The 18,801-nt window shown below is 25.6% G+C and overlaps 1 protein-coding gene across 3 annotated transcripts in view; it reads right to left on the bottom strand.

The window, feature by feature from the left end:
- The window catches only part of LOC111635148 (chondroitin sulfate N-acetylgalactosaminyltransferase 2-like), a 61,629-nt gene that overhangs the window by 19,829 nt on the left and 22,999 nt on the right, over nucleotides 1-18,801 (bottom strand). The window contains exon 2 of one of the 3 annotated variants that reach the window (XM_023380010.1): nucleotides 15,291-15,316. The exons of the other annotated variants lie outside the window; for them this stretch is intronic. The gene's annotated coding sequence lies outside the window, so the exon portion shown is untranslated. The remainder of the gene's footprint in view (nucleotides 1-15,290; nucleotides 15,317-18,801) is intronic. 3 annotated transcript variants of the gene reach the window in all.

Below are 18,801 nucleotides of genomic sequence, written 5' to 3'. Positions count from 1 at the left end.
GGGAAGATTGGTTAAAAACATAACATAATAATTTTTCCTCCCTCTTCCATCCTACTATATTTTCGTTATCTTCGGTATACACGTTTATAGTTTTAGAACTAATTGAAATTCTATGAACCGTAAAAATAAAACTTGGCGAGGTGGAAGTAAAATTTGATTGGTTGAAGTAAAAAGGGTTGCGAAGAGAAGAAGAAGAGGGCGAAGAAAGAAAAAAAAATCATATCCATTCTGTGGAAAGAATGGTTATAAAAATATCCACCCAAAACCAATTTGTTCTGAGAGCAAAACTGTTACGCTGAAAATATTCAGACGATGAAAGTCATTAAAAGAATGTTGGGAATTGATAGAAAATCTGATTAAAGTTTTCAGTTTAGTTCGAAGGCGATAATAAATGGGATAAAGAAGCATAATGATTTCTTGCTAATAAGTTTGTCCATGCTTTTATTACTTTACTTTCATTATCTAGTTAGAATTCGAAACGAATTTAACGACGTCCAGTTAGAGAAACAATCTCTTCTTCTTCTTCTTTCTTTATACAAGTATTTTCTCTTTACTATTCTATATTTTTGCCAGTTTAGAAAATGGAAATTTTGATTTATGAGATAAGTTTGAATTTTTAATTAATTTTTGTAATGGAACATAGCTGCAATTTAACAAATGCAATTTTCTCCGATGGGGGTAGAATCATTATCTAATATTGTTAAGAATTTAGTAATGCTCTCTTTCATTTTGCCTTTGATTCTAAATGCTTTTCTAAATATTTGAGAGGTAACTAATAGAAATTTTATTGTTTTGTCCATTTGCGAGAGTCTCTCTAATAGAATTTTTTTTCGATAATTTTCTTTATTTTAGCACTTCTTTCTTATCTGTGAGAATGGTTGCTGTTTCTTTTAATTTTTTTTTTCCTATTTATCTTTTATCTAGGAGCTATGAAAGAAACTCTGAGTGCCATAACATTAAATTTCACAATACGAGGGACTCTATTCTAAATATATATATATATTTTTAAGTAAACAAATATAAATAGAAATTTTTATTTAAAAAATAATAGTTAAATCTATGAGATACCATATATAGGAAGAGAGAAAATTAAAAATTTGATTAAATTTATAAAAAAAAAGAGAGAATCTATACGTCTGTGTTATTCTATAATATAAATTCTGATAGAAAATAATTTTTTATTTATTTGATAAATGTAAATATTTTACTTTCCTTACAGCAAAATAATTAGAGATTTTACTATTATTATTATTATTATTATTATTTTCTTCATAAGACGTTCGGAATTTTTATTATATTAAAAAAATAATTAAATTAACGACTCACCGAGTATAAAAAGTGCTTCAAAAGACCTATAAAAGTTTATATTTTTAGATATTTATATATAGAAATATTAATATATATTTATCTCTTAGTACATTCTTTAAGTGCCAAATTTTGGTTTAAGCATCTATCATAAAAGATAATTAAAATGGTGTCGATTAATAAAATTTTAAATTCATTAATAACAAATTTATTTCGATAAAATCATACAAATTATTCAAATTGAAAATTAAATTTATAGCATTCATTTTAAACTAAATTCAACACATTCAATTAATGAAACATAGGCTATTACATTTTTTCCATAAACAAAGTTAAGAATATAAATCATTTGCATGATCAACGATATGAAAATCTTATGTTATTGATATCAATAACATATAAAATCTCATAAAGTAATATTTAAATTGCATTTTCTTATTACAGTGATAAAATTTCTCATCAGGATTCTCTCTCTAAAAAGCTTCCTAATGAGAAATTCCATGTATATAAAACAAAATTAAACTAATGAATTTTCAGTAAGGTCCTAATTAGAAGTTTCTGTGTTAAAGATAAAGAAGAGTTTTACAAGACATTATCATTTGACCTAACAACAGTTAAAACATTCTTGCTTGTATACTTATTAAAACAAATAAATTTTTGATGATAAAATTTCCAAAAGTATTCACTTCCTTTACTTATGCTTGGTATCAGTTTCATATCAAATTCGATATCACTTTTAAGATTAAAGCATTTGTTTATGTCGAAATCGCTTAAAGCTAAATATGCTTAGATGATAGACAGTTTATTAGGAATCTTAATTAAATTTTATATTAAAAAAAAAACAAAATATCAAAGGTTATGCTGGAATAAGTAATCATTTTTACTGGATAAGAATTCTATGAATACATATTTATAGCGAATAATTATAATTTATTCAGAAATTACTTCATGTTCCTCATCAAAAGTGTAATTTCGAACTTAACTCAAGAATTATAAACATCTTTAATATTCATTCCATTTCAAATGCCTTTTATACACAAATGTATCATTAGTGATGACATTAGAAATTCTCATACAAGAATTCCGAAAATAAATTATAACTGACGAAAGAGATGTTATGAATTATTTAACAATGTTTAGTAAATTAAGGAATTAACTTTAGCAGATTAACAGATTAGAATTTGTTTAATCTGTTAATAGTTAAATTTATTGTGATTTTTAACTTTTATTTTAAGTAAAACTTTCCATAATTTTATTGACTTAAGCATTGTACGAGCAAGAATAACATTCCATTTTGTACAGTCGCTAATGAATTCTTATTTCTTCTTTTTATTTCTTTTCTCTTGTTTTCAGTTCACTTCGAAGATAAAAAAAAGAAACGTTAAAAAAAAAAAAAAATAGGAGATTGTCAGCATAGAGCTTGGTAATCAATCACAAGCTGGTTTCTTGAAGCCTGTAGAGACTCCAAGCTTTCTAACTATCTACTTTAGTAAGTAACTTTACAAAATTGCTTTGCAACCCAAAACTTGTAGTCCATAAATAGACTTATGAAATCGTATTTCTTTTTCTTATTTATATACAATTTTTCTATCTACATAAGAGTAAACTTTTGCTATTTTAGCTTTTGTTATCTTTTCAGTTGCTTTAATGTCTAACTAATTGAATTAAGAATGACAATTGACAATTCACAGAATTCGTAATTAGAATTTAATGAAATTTCGGATCATATCACGACAACTTGATTATTTTAAATTGCAATTGTTGTCGAAATCCTATGGCAACAATTTCCATAAGTTAAGGGAATTGCGTTTATTTAATAAGATAAATAATTGCCAACGGAATAATTTATTAAAAAGTTACGTATAAAACGAGTTTTTATAGTCTAATCTTTATTTTTCTTTTAAATTTTATTTTACTAAATATATTAAACATTTTTATCTTTTATTTCTTAATTGTTTCCATTGTATAATAAATCAATTTAATTTCCATTTAAATAGTTAAAACTTATAATTTAAAATTGAAAATCAAATTGTTAAGTTGTAAAATTCAATAACATAGAAATTGTAGAAATTTAATTTTCGATTTACATTATAAATTTTAACAATTAATAAAATTAGGTAAAGTCTTTACAGGAATTAATTTACTTTCATTATTCGCTTATAAGATTTTCCGAAATTTTAGCAAATAATTTCTTAAATTTTCTTTGAGTAAAATAAATATAATAATAGTAATTTGGATGCAATTTGAAAAAATTACACATTTATAAATTTTCACTGTGGTCTGTCTGTCTGTCTGTCCATTCTTAATCTACAGAAAAGAATAAGACAGGTGAAATTCGAGAATAGACATAGAAAGCTTAGGGGCAGAAGACCCCAATTAACTACAGTCGACTCCCCTATAACACTGTTGATAATTCCGTTTTATATGAATTCCATGTTGTACGAGTCACTTAGATTTTACAAATACGTGTGCCAGGCTGTGAACGGCTCATATATTTGTAAAATCTAAGTGACTTGTACAACATGGAATTTATATAAAACGGAATTATCAACAGTGTTATAGGGGGTCGACTGTATATATAAACTTCTAGTTTAAAATCGGAAGTCATATTATTTCAATTCAAAACTTTTTCCCCGAAAGCAGTTAATAGATGACAAGTACGAATCTATTGTTAAAGGAAAAGTATGATATACAGGAGGAAGACACTACTAATTTGAGATGGAGATCATATATTTTGCATTAAATAAATTAAAAATTGCGACGATTTCATTGTGAAATCGTCGCAATAATTGCTCGTTATAGATAAGTTATACCCGATCTTATTTGAAATTTGTTGCATTAAAAAATAATAAAATAACACACAAGATAAAGATTTCTGAATGCATTTTGCCACGAAATCTTTGTCATCTTTTGAGATCTACATTCAGCAGCAAGTTAATATAAATTAAAATCTTTGATAATCATCTTGGGAACTAGTCAATAGAAGTCTGTAATTAAAATCGAGATCGATAGAGCGAATATTGATGAGAGGAAATAAGAATTGCTATGACCTCCAGACTACACATCGTAAATTAATATCTACGATGAGATGATAAAGGAAGATGTAGATTCAAAGTTCTCTTATCGCATTAATTTTCTAGTTATATTTGAATTTACTAAGTGATAAAATGAAGAAATAAAAAATTATATATATATATATTATCTAAGACAATAATTTAATTAGTCGCCTACTTTATAAGGCTAAGCAATAATTCATCAGCCAACTGATTCATTATTATATAATGGATCAAGTACATTAAAAGGATGACAACGGCCAACTATGACGTTATTAAACTCGACCGTGTCACAATATGACATTGTAATGATTCGTCAATCTACTTGATAATAGCTGTCATCGTGACCTCTCCTTGTCACAAGTCATGTTAATGGCTGTATCTCCTACGACAATTCTAACTAATATCAGATAGAAATTATATATTTACTACACGAATGTTTACGCCTTTCGATATATACAGTAATAATAAATAAGTTTATATATATATATAGACTATGTATTTTAGTTATATATTCCATATATTACTATTTTCTTGTCGAATTTAATGATCTTCCATCGAATTTTCTCAACCGTTAGACAATATAAAAGATGTCAGGCTCAAAAATTTAATATAAAGAAGTATTAAGAGTAAATTTTTCGAAGATAAATGGAAAGTATCTGTATATTCTCATGAAATATTTTATTTTTATGCTCGTGTAAAAATTTTTAGCAGTTTATTTAATAATATAAAGTTTGAAATCGTTCAATATCCTTATATAATTTTTTTCCAATATTGAATAAAGTTCGCTATTTAAAAATAAAATTTTTATGTGTTGAGTTGTAGAAAATGGCCAATGGTCAAATTAAACTTTCTTGGTTTGTTTGTTTCCTTCTTAACCTACGCCCGCATGTATTTATTTTTATCTGTTTCTGGCACACTTCAGACGTTTTACGACGTTTAAAAAAGAGAAAATACACTAAAGAATTATCAACATATTGTTTGGACGTTTTAATTTAAGTTCACATTTTAGATAAAACTTATTAAGAACTTTGTGTTTACAACTGGTTAAGCTTTTAATCTCCATGCTATTTTTAAAAGGTATTAAAAAGGTTCAGATGAAAATTCGAAGAAAAAAAGAATTTAATTTCAATTTAAGTTTTATTTTTAATTTATCCCTTCTTCATTATTACATATTTTTAATGAATGTTACAATAAATAAATTAGATTCTATGTGATGTAGCCTATAATAGGTTGTCAAAAGGATCAAACTATCACACATTAATTTTAGTATATAAATTAATCGAACTTTCTAAATTACTCTTACAATTTTCTTTACTTAAAAGTTGTTTAAGTAAGGAAAATTATGTTCTAGATTAGATTAAATCAATTTTATAAGAATCACTTCTATTGATAATGAGCTAAAGTGAATCTTAAGCATATCAATGATATCCTATGATCATTTTAATCGCAGAATAATGCAATAAATCTGACATTATCATTATTCGATAACACCCTTGCTTGACAATCACAATATTCAGCATTCAGAAATGTTAACTAATTCTTGTAACTGTCAAAGTGTTTAAAGTTAGTTTAGATTTTATTGGATTGACACTCATTAAACAATAATTCAGTTTTCTAAGCGGTGTTGCAATTAAATATCGCTATACATTTACGTAATTTTCAATTTAATTTTTAAATCTGATCAAATTTGAGATATTTATTCAAGAATTTATATTAATAATGTTTATTTAATGAAAATATAAGAAGAAATCAAACTAAATGGAGATAATTTTAAGATGAATACATTTAACTCAAGTTTTATAAGCGAAAGTTTTAAAATACGATTAATAGATTTTAAGAAAATATTAATAACGTTTATATATTTTATATATTAAACTATTTTGAACAATAAAACCTAAAACAGCTTGCAAGAAATGATGGTGATCAGCGTGTGGTGCAGCGATGCATGTGACACGTTGGAATTGGGATTACTGAGTGATAGAGCAAGGGGCAGAACAATCGTCTCTTCTCTCTCTCTATGACTCATCAAAGTACTTTACAGTCGTGAAAATCTATAAGAGCCATGAGATCAACTTTAAGAATGCATCCCCAATATGTGACAAAATCGAATGAAGATACGATTAAGTAAAATCACTCAGACGTTATGACATGTTACTGTAGTAGCTTATCTTTGTTATCTCTTATCATTTTAAATTTAGAATGTTTTGTAATTACTAAGTAATTTCAGTTCTTATTATTTAATATTATGACATTTAAACACATAATGTCAATAAGAATACAACGGTGGAATAAATATTTACTAATTAAATAAATCGAATTTACAAATGAATATATACATATATATTTTAATTAATTTTTAAAAAAAAATATTAAAACAATTTATGATAAAATTACAATTAATTTATAATAAAAAATTAACAATTGATAAAACAATAAAGCAATATTTTATGATAGCGATAGTGTTTATTAAATTAAAAATATATCAGAAAAAATAAACAAAATTTAAAAGCTTTAATTTTCGATACGCACAATGAAATAATGTTGCAGTAAATTAAAAAAAAAAAAAAATGTGAAGAACTCTGACAGAACTCTGAACAATTTTGATAATTTCAGTTCTTGCAATATATCATTTTATACCGTATATCATGTAGAACCAAGAGTATTCGTGCTAAGTTTATCTTATACTTTAGAATAAAACACATAAGAACCATTTTTCAGTTGCAAAAAGCTTTCTGGTGTGTTCAACAATGCAGAATAACTAAAACACCATCCTACCTCGTATAGCAATGTGCTTTAATATTATTAAGTATGAAGGAGAATTATGAAAAACAGCAATAACAATAAATAGAAGACACAACATGGAAATTAACATTAATTTTTCTGTTTGTTTCTATTAAAATGGGATATATATATATATAACTTTGTAATGGAGTCACAGTCCATCCGATAAACGTTGTTTAAAAATTTGAAAGCAATTACCCTTTAGACTTGTGTTTCCTGCATCACTGTTTTGGAAAGATAAAAAGGTAATATTAAGGAACATTAGACAATATGAAGAACTCTTATTTATTTTTTTTTAACGAGATAAAATAAAGCATTCGGTGAGAATGTAGTATCAATAGTTACACTAAATAAACAGAATACAAAAATTATTAAGGAATATTTTATTTTCTTACTGTTAAATCAAAAGTAACGAATTTCCAGATACTAAATTATCATTCTAGCAATAGAATCAAGTGTAAAAATACAGTAAATTTGTTATTTATTTTCTAATATTTACGATGAATAGCTTCGAATTAGACATATTTTCTTTAATAATACGAATATTTAAATTATATTTTTTATTATTTAATTAATTTATAATTTTTATTTTTGCTTAATGTTCAAAATTTATAATTAAAATTGCTTGTTCGTTTAACAAATATGAATTGAAAATAAACTAATTACAATTTATATTATGCTAACTTGTTTAATTTAAATCTAATTAGCACGTATACTATTCGTGTATACTTATATATTCTATTCCATTGCATAGAATAATGTCAAATGTAATGGTCTAAAGAATTATAAAATTTATAACAGTGTTTTAGAATTTATACGTGACTTTTGTCAACAGAAAATTCTCTAAAAATGCACGCCATCTTACCCCAAGAATATATATATATATTATCTAAGACAATAATTTAATTAGTCGCCTACTTTATAAGGCTAAGCAATAATTCATCAGCCAACTGATTCATTATTATATAATGGATCAAGTACATTAAAAGGATGACAACGGCCAACTATGACGTTATTAAACTCGACCGTGTCACAATATGACATTGTAATGATTCGTCAATCTACTTGATAATAGCTGTCATCGTGACCTCTCCTTGTCACAAGTCATGTTAATGGCTGTATCTCCTACGACAATTCTAACTAATATCAGATAGAAATTATATATTTACTACACGAATGTTTACGCTTTTCGATATATACAGTAAAAATACATAAGTTTATATATATATATAGACTATGTATTTTAGTTATATATTCCATATATTACTATTTTCTTGTCGAATTTAATGATCTTCCATCGAATTTTCTCAACCGTTAGACAATATAAAAGATGTCAGGCTCAAAAATTTAATATAAAGAAGTATTAAGAGTAAATTTTTCGAAGATAAATGGAAAGTTTCTGTATATTCTCATGAAATATTTTATTTTTATGTTCGTGTAAAAATTTTTAGCAGTTTATTTAATAATATAAAGTTTGAAATCGTTCAATATCCTTATACAATTTTTTTCCAATATTGAATAAAGTTCGCTATTTAAAAATAAAATTTTTATGTGTTGAGTTGTAGAAAATGGCCAATGGTCAAATTAAACTTTCTTGGTTTGTTTGTTTCCTTCTTAACCTACGCCCGCATGTATTTATTTTTATCTGTTTCTGGCACACTTCAGACGTTTTACGACGTTTAAAAAAGAGAAAATACACTAAAGAATTATCAACATATTGTTTGGACGTTTTAATTTAAGTTCACATTTTAGATAAAACTTATTAAGAACTTTGTGTTTACAACTGGTTAAGCTTTTAATCTCCATGCTATTTTTAAAAGGTATTAAAAAGGTTCAGATGAAAATTCGAAGAAAAAAAGAATTTAATTTCAATTTAAGTTTTATTTTTAATTTATCCCTTCTTCATTATTACATATTTTTAATGAATGTTACAATAAATAAATTAGATTCTATGTGATGTAGCCTATAATAGGTTGTCAAAAGGATCAAACTATCACACATTAATTTTAGTATATAAATTAATCGAACTTTCTAAATTACTCTTACAATTTTCTTTACTTAAAAGTTGTTTAAGTAAGGAAAATTATGTTCTAGATTAGATTAAATCAATTTTATAAGAATCACTTCTATTGATAATGAGCTAAAGTGAATCTTAAGCATATCAATGATATCCTATGATCATTTTAATCGCAGAATAATGCAATAAATCTGACATTATCATTATTCGATAACACCCTTGCTTGACAATCACAATATTCAGCATTCAGAAATGTTAACTAATTCTTGTAACTGTCAAAGTGTTTAAAGTTAGTTTAGATTTTATTGGATTGACACTCATTAAACAATAATTCAGTTTTCTAAGCGGTGTTGCAATTAAATATCGCTATACATTTACGTAATTTTCAATTTAATTTTTAAATCTGATCAAATTTGAGATATTTATTCAAGAATTTATATTAATAATGTTTATTTAATGAAAATATAAGAAGAAATCAAACTAAATGGAGATAATTTTAAGATGAATACATTTAACTCAAGTTTTATAAGCGAAAGTTTTAAAATACGATTAATAGATTTTAAGAAAATATTAATAACGTTTATATATTTTATATATTAAACTATTTTGAACAATAAAACCTAAAACAGCTTGCAAGAAATGATGGTGATCAGCGTGTGGTGCAGCGATGCATGTGACACGTTGGAATTGGGATTACTGAGTGATAGAGCAAGGGGCAGAACAATCGTCTCTTCTCTCTCTCTATGACTCATCAAAGTACTTTACAGTCGTGAAAATCTATAAGAGCCATGAGATCAACTTTAAGAATGCATCCCCAATATGTGACAAAATCGAATGAAGATACGATTAAGTAAAATCACTCAGACGTTATGACATGTTACTGTAGTAGCTTATCTTTGTTATCTCTTATCATTTTAAATTTAGAATGTTTTGTAATTACTAAGTAATTTCAGTTCTTATTATTTAATATTATGACATTTAAACACATAATGTCAATAAGAATACAACGGTGGAATAAATATTTACTAATTAAATAAATCGAATTTACAAATGAATATATACATATATATTTTAATTAATTTTTAAAAAAAAATATTAAAACAATTTATGATAAAATTACAATTAATTTATAATAAAAAATTAACAATTGATAAAACAATAAAGCAATATTTTATGATAGCGATAGTGTTTATTAAATTAAAAATATATCAGAAAAAATAAACAAAATTTAAAAGCTTTAATTTTCGATACGCACAATGAAATAATGTTGCAGTAAATTAAAAAAAAAAAAATGTGAAGAACTCTGACAGAACTCTGAACAATTTTGATAATTTCAGTTCTTGCAATATATCATTTTATACCGTATATCATGTAGAACCAAGAGTATTCGTGCTAAGTTTATCTTATACTTTAGAATAAAACACATAAGAACCATTTTTCAGTTGCAAAAAGCTTTCTGGTGTGTTCAACAATGCAGAATAACTAAAACACCATCCTACCTCGTATAGCAATGTGCTTTAATATTATTAAGTATGAAGGAGAATTATGAAAAACAGCAATAACAATAAATAGAAGACACAACATGGAAATTAACATTAATTTTTCTGTTTGTTTCTATTAAAATGGGATATATATATATATAACTTTGTAATGGAGTCACAGTCCATCCGATAAACGTTGTTTAAAAATTTGAAAGCAATTACCCTTTAGACTTGTGTTTCCTGCATCACTGTTTTGGAAAGATAAAAAGGTAATATTAAGGAACATTAGACAATATGAAGAACTCTTATTTATTTTTTTTTAACGAGATAAAATAAAGCATTCGGTGAGAATGTAGTATCAATAGTTACACTAAATAAACAGAATACAAAAATTATTAAGGAATATTTTATTTTCTTACTGTTAAATCAAAAGTAACGAATTTCCAGATACTAAATTATCATTCTAGCAATAGAATCAAGTGTAAAAATACAGTAAATTTGTTATTTATTTTCTAATATTTACGATGAATAGCTTCGAATTAGACATATTTTCTTTAATAATACGAATATTTAAATTATATTTTTTATTATTTAATTAATTTATAATTTTTATTTTTGCTTAATGTTCAAAATTTATAATTAAAATTGCTTGTTCGTTTAACAAATATGAATTGAAAATAAACTANAAAAAACAATATAATATGATATACTAAATAACAGATGGAGAACAATAATATAGTATGATTAATATTTATTAATATAGAATTAGTACATGTTAATGAGTCAATGTATACTATTCGGTATATTGACGAATTAATAATCAAATACAATCATAATTGTAATCCTATTAACTAGATCATATTGTTAGTTAAACAATACGAAGTATATTAAGTACAATTATATTGAATAAATATATAAAATTAATTTTCTATACGGATAAAATTTAATAAATAGACCAAATTTTATACCTTTCTTTGCATCACGAGTATTTTAGAAACTTCTCTTCCAATGAAAATTACTTTCCAAGTATTAATACCTTTGTTTCAATCAATGTTGACAAAGACTACTCGAACTTAGTGAAAAAAAAACAGGAAAAAACTATTTTTATTTTCAATAAATGCAAGCCAAACCAAATACTTATGCTAGATCCAAAGTAGAGTAGTAAAAGCTAATTGTGACTTGGGAAAAGAATTATTCTCATTTATAGACTTAGAGAATTCTAGAAATAGAAAGAAATGACCATTGAAGTTGCACCAAATGGAAGGTTCGACGACAGAAGATTATCCTTACTGGTGAAAGATGGCAATGGCTGATGGAATTGCAATCCAGACCGGATTTATCCACCAGGTAGACTAATGGAATAAGCGTATTATCGATCCAATGTCTATAGGGGAAGTGTGGCTTCTACAGTCGAAAAGGAAAAGCCTAGGAACCATGACAGATAGAGCATCCATTCGTCATGGCTGTGTCAGCAAGTCATTGACATTGCAGGAACAAGAGTAAGTGGAAGCTAAAGTGGGAATAAAATTTTTTTTCTTGTTCTTAGCCTGTATCTCATTTTTCTTCTTGCCATAAATGTCACTTTGGCTTTAGAATTTGATCTCTCTAACATCTAATGAAATATTTGACAGCACGCATTATTCTCTTTACGTATATTTGGATTCTCGGAATTATGGTATGAAGTTGATTTAAATATTTATCCACCAGACTTTTACCGCTCGATACAGAAACAAAGAAAACTTATCGAAGCAGTTAATGCTAGATAGCAGGGGAAAAAGTTATTAGAAATAAATATATATGATTATTTCTCATCTAAGATTCAATTAGGAGATATTAAAAATTCAGTTTCTAGAAAGGCTCATCATTTATATTGGAAAAAATACTTTTCTTGGACAGAAGAAATAAGAATCGCGTATGATTGATAACAGAATTGTTTATGGATATGCTCCACATTTCTCATTATATCACGAATTATTAATGATAAGTTACAGTTACGGCAGCCAGCTCTTAATACAGTCGAGTAATTACTGTTAGCAAGAATGGAAATAATGAGACTTCACCTGCGAAAATATCTCACTCGATATCTGCAGTCCCTTTGGGTTTCCAAGTAACTCTAATTAACGTTGCTTTGACCCGATGTGACAGCAGTGAGCTCACCCAACTTGTCACATCGAAAACAAGACTGATATTGAATCGTGGACATGTTTTCTTAAATAAGTCTTTTTTTTTCTTTCTTTTGACGTCTCTTTTTTAAGAAGAAAAACTTTCTTTTCATTAGTGTTTTTCAACTTATTAACATAGACTCTTTGGATCAATAAAAATTGAATAATATTCTAAATTTCAATTTTGAAAATTTCTGAAGAACTGTGACTATATTTAGATTAAAAACTTCTTCAATATTAAATCCATCGTCCTTAAAACAGAAACAACGTTTAAAACTCTGAAATAAACGTTTCTTTCAATTATATCTACGAAGAATAAAGTAATATGTAGAAGAAGCTAAAAAAAGAAATAAAGATGATAATTATTGCCGTATTAAATCAATAATAAACCATAAAAATAAATAAAAAAATATTGATTCAAATTTACTTTAATCATTTATTTGTATTACCTACTCCATTTATTTTCACAAAATCTTAGAAAATACCCGTTTAGGAAGAGTATTGACGATTCGAAGAATTAATTTATTGAAGTTCCTTACTTCTAAAGAACAAAACAAATTAAGGAAATTATTAAATCTTAACCTAATCTGTCAATATTTCTTTAATGCAGATATTTATAACTTATATTTTTATAATACAGTAATACATGTTACACCTTCCATTACATCTTCAGATTCATTACGTGTTATTAATTCATTATAAAAAAAGGTTTCCATAATATATAAGTTGAATTATTTTTAAGAAAAACTCCATTAGTTTCAGAATTATAATCAATTTTATAATTATTAAATTTTTATAATAAGAAACTTTTCATTTCTCATGATTTAATTACATTTAAATTGGGTATTTTTAATATCAAAAGGAAATTTCGTCGAAACGGCTAATTTAGAAAACTTCAGTAATGCATCAAAGATGAAGCGATTGAAGCACCAGAAAGAGTTTGATCAGTTAAGAAATAAGATCCTTCTGAACACAACAGTATAATTATGTTAGTTGAGTTCAGCCACGAAGATAACTTGATTAAGAGAGCATTTACTACAGCAATTAGAAAGATAAAACACATCGAGGTGCCATCTTAAACTTGTATGACTTTAGTAAGCATTTTATGACGGTTACAATTTTACGAATATATACTTCACATCACTAATTTAATAGATCGAGTGGGAAGATTGGTTAAAAACATAACATAATAATTTTTCCTCCCTCTTCCATCCTACTATATTTTCGTTATCTTCGGTATACACGTTTATAGTTTTAGAACTAATTGAAATTCTATGAACCGTAAAAATAAAACTTGGCGAGGTGGAAGTAAAATTTGATTGGTTGAAGTAAAAAGGGTTGCGAAGGGAAGAAGAAGAGGGCGAAGAAAGAAAAAAAAATCATATCCATTCTGTGGAAAGAATGGTTATAAAAATATCCACCCAAAACCAATTTGTTCTGAGAGCAAAACTGTTACGCTGAAAATATTCAGACGATGAAAGTCATTAAAAGAATGTTGGGAATTGATAGAAAATCTGATTAAAGTTTTCAGTTTAGTTCGAAGGCGATAATAAATGGGATAAAGAAGCATAATGATTTCTTGCTAATAAGTTTGTCCATGCTTTTATTACTTTACTTTCATTATCTAGTTAGAATTCGAAACGAATTTAACGACGTCCAGTTAGAGAAACAATCTCTTCTTCTTCTTCTTTCTTTATACAAGTATTTTCTCTTTACTATTCTATATTTTTGCCAGTTTAGAAAATGGAAATTTTGATTTATGAGATAAGTTTGAATTTTTAATTAATTTTTGTAATGGAACATAGCTGCAATTTAACAAATGCAATTTTCTCCGATGGGGGTAGAATCATTATCTAATATTGTTAAGAATTTAGTAATGCTCTCTTTCATTTTGCCTTTGATTCTAAATGCTTTTCTAAATATTTGAGAGGTAACTAATAGAAATTTTATTGTTTTGTCCATTTGCGAGAGTCTCTCTAATAGAATTTTTTTTCGATAATTTTCTTTATTTTAGCACTTCTTTCTTATCTGTGAGAATGGTTGCTGTTTCTTTTAATTTTTTTTTTCCTATTTATCTTTTATCTAGGAGCTATGAAAGAAACTCTGAGTGCCATAACATTAAATTTCACAATACGAGGGACTCTATTCTAAATATATATATATATTTTTAAGTAAACAAATATAAATAGAAATTTTTATTTAAAAAATAATAGTTAAATCTATGAGATACCATATATAGGAAGAGAGAAAATTAAAAATTTGATTAAATTTATAAAAAAAAAGAGAGAATCTATACGTCTGTGTTATTCTATAATATAAATTCTGATAGAAAATAATTTTTTATTTATTTGATAAATGTAAATATTTTACTTTCCTTACAGCAAAATAATTAGAGATTTTACTATTATTATTATTATTATTATTATTTTCTTCATAAGACGTTCGGAATTTTTATTATATTAAAAAAATAATTAAATTAACGACTCACCGAGTATAAAAAGTGCTTCAAAAGACCTATAAAAGTTTATATTTTTAGATATTTATATATAGAAATATTAATATATATTTATCTCTTAGTACATTCTTTAAGTGCCAAATTTTGGTTTAAGCATCTATCATAAAAGATAATTAAAATGGTGTCGATTAATAAAATTTTAAATTCATTAATAACAAATTTATTTCGATAAAATCATACAAATTATTCAAATTGAAAATTAAATTTATAGCATTCATTTTAAACTAAATTCAACACATTCAATTAATGAAACATAGGCTATTACATTTTTTCCATAAACAAAGTTAAGAATATAAATCATTTGCATGATCAACGATATGAAAATCTTATGTTATTGATATCAATAACATATAAAATCTCATAAAGTAATATTTAAATTGCATTTTCTTATTACAGTGATAAAATTTCTCATCAGGATTCTCTCTCTAAAAAGCTTCCTAATGAGAAATTCCATGTATATAAAACAAAATTAAACTAATGAATTTTCAGTAAGGTCCTAATTAGAAGTTTCTGTGTTAAAGATAAAGAAGAGTTTTACAAGACATTATCATTTGACCTAACAACAGTTAAAACATTCTTGCTTGTATACTTATTAAAACAAATAAATTTTTGATGATAAAATTTCCAAAAGTATTCACTTCCTTTACTTATGCTTGGTATCAGTTTCATATCAAATTCGATATCACTTTTAAGATTAAAGCATTTGTTTATGTCGAAATCGCTTAAAGCTAAATATGCTTAGATGATAGACAGTTTATTAGGAATCTTAATTAAATTTTATATTAAAAAAAAAACAAAATATCAAAGGTTATGCTGGAATAAGTAATCATTTTTACTGGATAAGAATTCTATGAATACATATTTATAGCGAATAATTATAATTTATTCAGAAATTACTTCATGTTCCTCATCAAAAGTGTAATTTCGAACTTAACTCAAGAATTATAAACATCTTTAATATTCATTCCATTTCAAATGCCTTTTATACACAAATGTATCATTAGTGATGACATTAGAAATTCTCATACAAGAATTCCGAAAATAAATTATAACTGACGAAAGAGATGTTATGAATTATTTAACAATGTTTAGTAAATTAAGGAATTAACTTTAGCAGATTAACAGATTAGAATTTGTTTAATCTGTTAATAGTTAAATTTATTGTGATTTTTAACTTTTATTTTAAGTAAAACTTTCCATAATTTTATTGACTTAAGCATTGTACGAGCAAGAATAACATTCCATTTTGTACAGTCGCTAATGAATTCTTATTTCTTCTTTTTATTTCTTTTCTCTTGTTTTCAGTTCACTTCGAAGATAAAAAAAAGAAACGTTAAAAAAAAAAAAAAATAGGAGATTGTCAGCATAGAGCTTGGTAATCAATCACAAGCTGGTTTCTTGAAGCCTGTAGAGACTCCAAGCTTTCTAACTATCTACTTTAGTAAGTAACTTTACAAAATTGCTTTGCAACCCAAAACTTGTAGTCCATAAATAGACTTATGAAATCGTATTTCTTTTTCTTATTTATATACAATTTTTCTATCTACATAAGAGTAAACTTTTGCTATTTTAGCTTTTGTTATCTTTTCAGTTGCTTTAATGTCTAACTAATTGAATTAAGAATGACAATTGACAATTCACAGAATTCGTAATTAGAATTTAATGAAATTTCGGATCATATCACGACAACTTGATTATTTTAAATTGCAATTGTTGTCGAAATCCTATGGCAACAATTTCCATAAGTTAAGGGAATTGCGTTTATTTAATAAGATAAATAATTGCCAACGGAATAATTTATTAAAAAGTTACGTATAAAACGAGTTTTTATAGTCTAATCTTTATTTTTCTTTTAAATTTTATTTTACTAAATATATTAAACATTTTTATCTTTTATTTCTTAATTGTTTCCATTGTATAATAAATCAATTTAATTTCCATTTAAATAGTTAAAACTTATAATTTAAAATTGAAAATCAAATTGTTAAGTTGTAAAATTCAATAACATAGAAATTGTAGAAATTTAATTTTCGATTTACATTATAAATTTTAACAATTAATAAAATTAGGTAAAGTCTTTACAGGAATTAATTTACTTTCATTATTCGCTTATAAGATTTTCCGAAATTTTAGCAAATAATTTCTTAAATTTTCTTTGAGTAAAATAAATATAATAATAGTAATTTGGATGCAATTTGAAAAAATTACACATTTATAAATTTTCACTGTGGTCTGTCTGTCTGTCTGTCCATTCTTAATCTACAGAAAAGAATAAGACAGGTGAAATTCGAGAATAGACATAGAAAGCTTAGGGGCAGAAGACCCCAATTAACTACAGTCGACTCCCCTATAACACTGTTGATAATTCCGTTTTATATGAATTCCATGTTGTACGAGTCACTTAGATTTTACAAATACGTGTGCCAGGCTGTGAACGGCTCATATATTTGTAAAATCTAAGTGACTTGTACAACATGGAATTCATATAAAACAGAATTATCAACAGTGTTATAGGGGGTCGACTGTATATATAAACTTCTAGTTTAAAATCGGAAGTCATATTATTTCAATTCAAAACTTTTTCCCCGAAAGCAGTTAATAGATGACAAGTACGAATCTATTGTTAAAGGAAAAGTATGATATACAGGAGGAAGACACTACTAATTTGAGATGGAGATCATATATTTTGCATTAAATAAATTAAAAATTGCGACGATTTCATTGTGAAATCGTCGCAATAATTGCTCGTTATAGATAAGTTATACCCGATCTTATTTGAAATTTGTTGCATTAAAAAATAATAAAATAACACACAAGATAAAGATTTCTGAATGCATTTTGCCACGAAATCTTTGTCATCTTTTGAGATCTACATTCAGCAGCAAGTTAATATAAATTAAAATCTTTGATAATCATCTTGGGAACTAGTCAATAGAAGTCTGTAATTAAAATCGAGATCGATAGAGCGAATATTGATGAGAGGAAATAAGAATTGCTATGACCTCCAGACTACACATCGTAAATTAATATCTACGATGAGATGATAAAGGAAGATGTAGATTCAAAGTTCTCTTATCGCATTAATTTTCTAGTTATATTTGAATTTACTAAGTGATAAAATGAAGAAATAAAAAATTATATATATATATATTATCTAAGACAATAATTTAATTAGTCGCCTACTTTATAAGGCTAAGCAATAATTCATCAGCCAACTGATTCATTATTATATAATGGATCAAGTACATTAAAAGGATGACAACGGCCAACTATGACGTTATTAAACTCGACCGTGTCACAATATGACATTGTAATGATTCGTCAATCTACTTGATAATAGCTGTCATCGTGACCTCTCCTTGTCACAAGTCATGTTAATGGCTGTATCTCCTACGACAATTCTAACTAATATCAGATAGAAATTATATATTTACTACACGAATGTTTACGCTTTTCGATATATACAGTAATAATAAATAAGTTT

The sequence above is a fragment of the Centruroides sculpturatus genome, unplaced genomic scaffold (assembly GCF_000671375.1).
Source record: "Centruroides sculpturatus isolate CEXI.00-Female unplaced genomic scaffold, Cexi_2.0 scaffold986, whole genome shotgun sequence".
Lineage (NCBI taxonomy): Eukaryota > Metazoa > Arthropoda > Arachnida > Scorpiones > Buthidae > Centruroides > Centruroides sculpturatus.
Note: the sequence above shows the minus strand (reverse complement) of the source record. Positions and strands in the feature narration are given on the sequence as shown.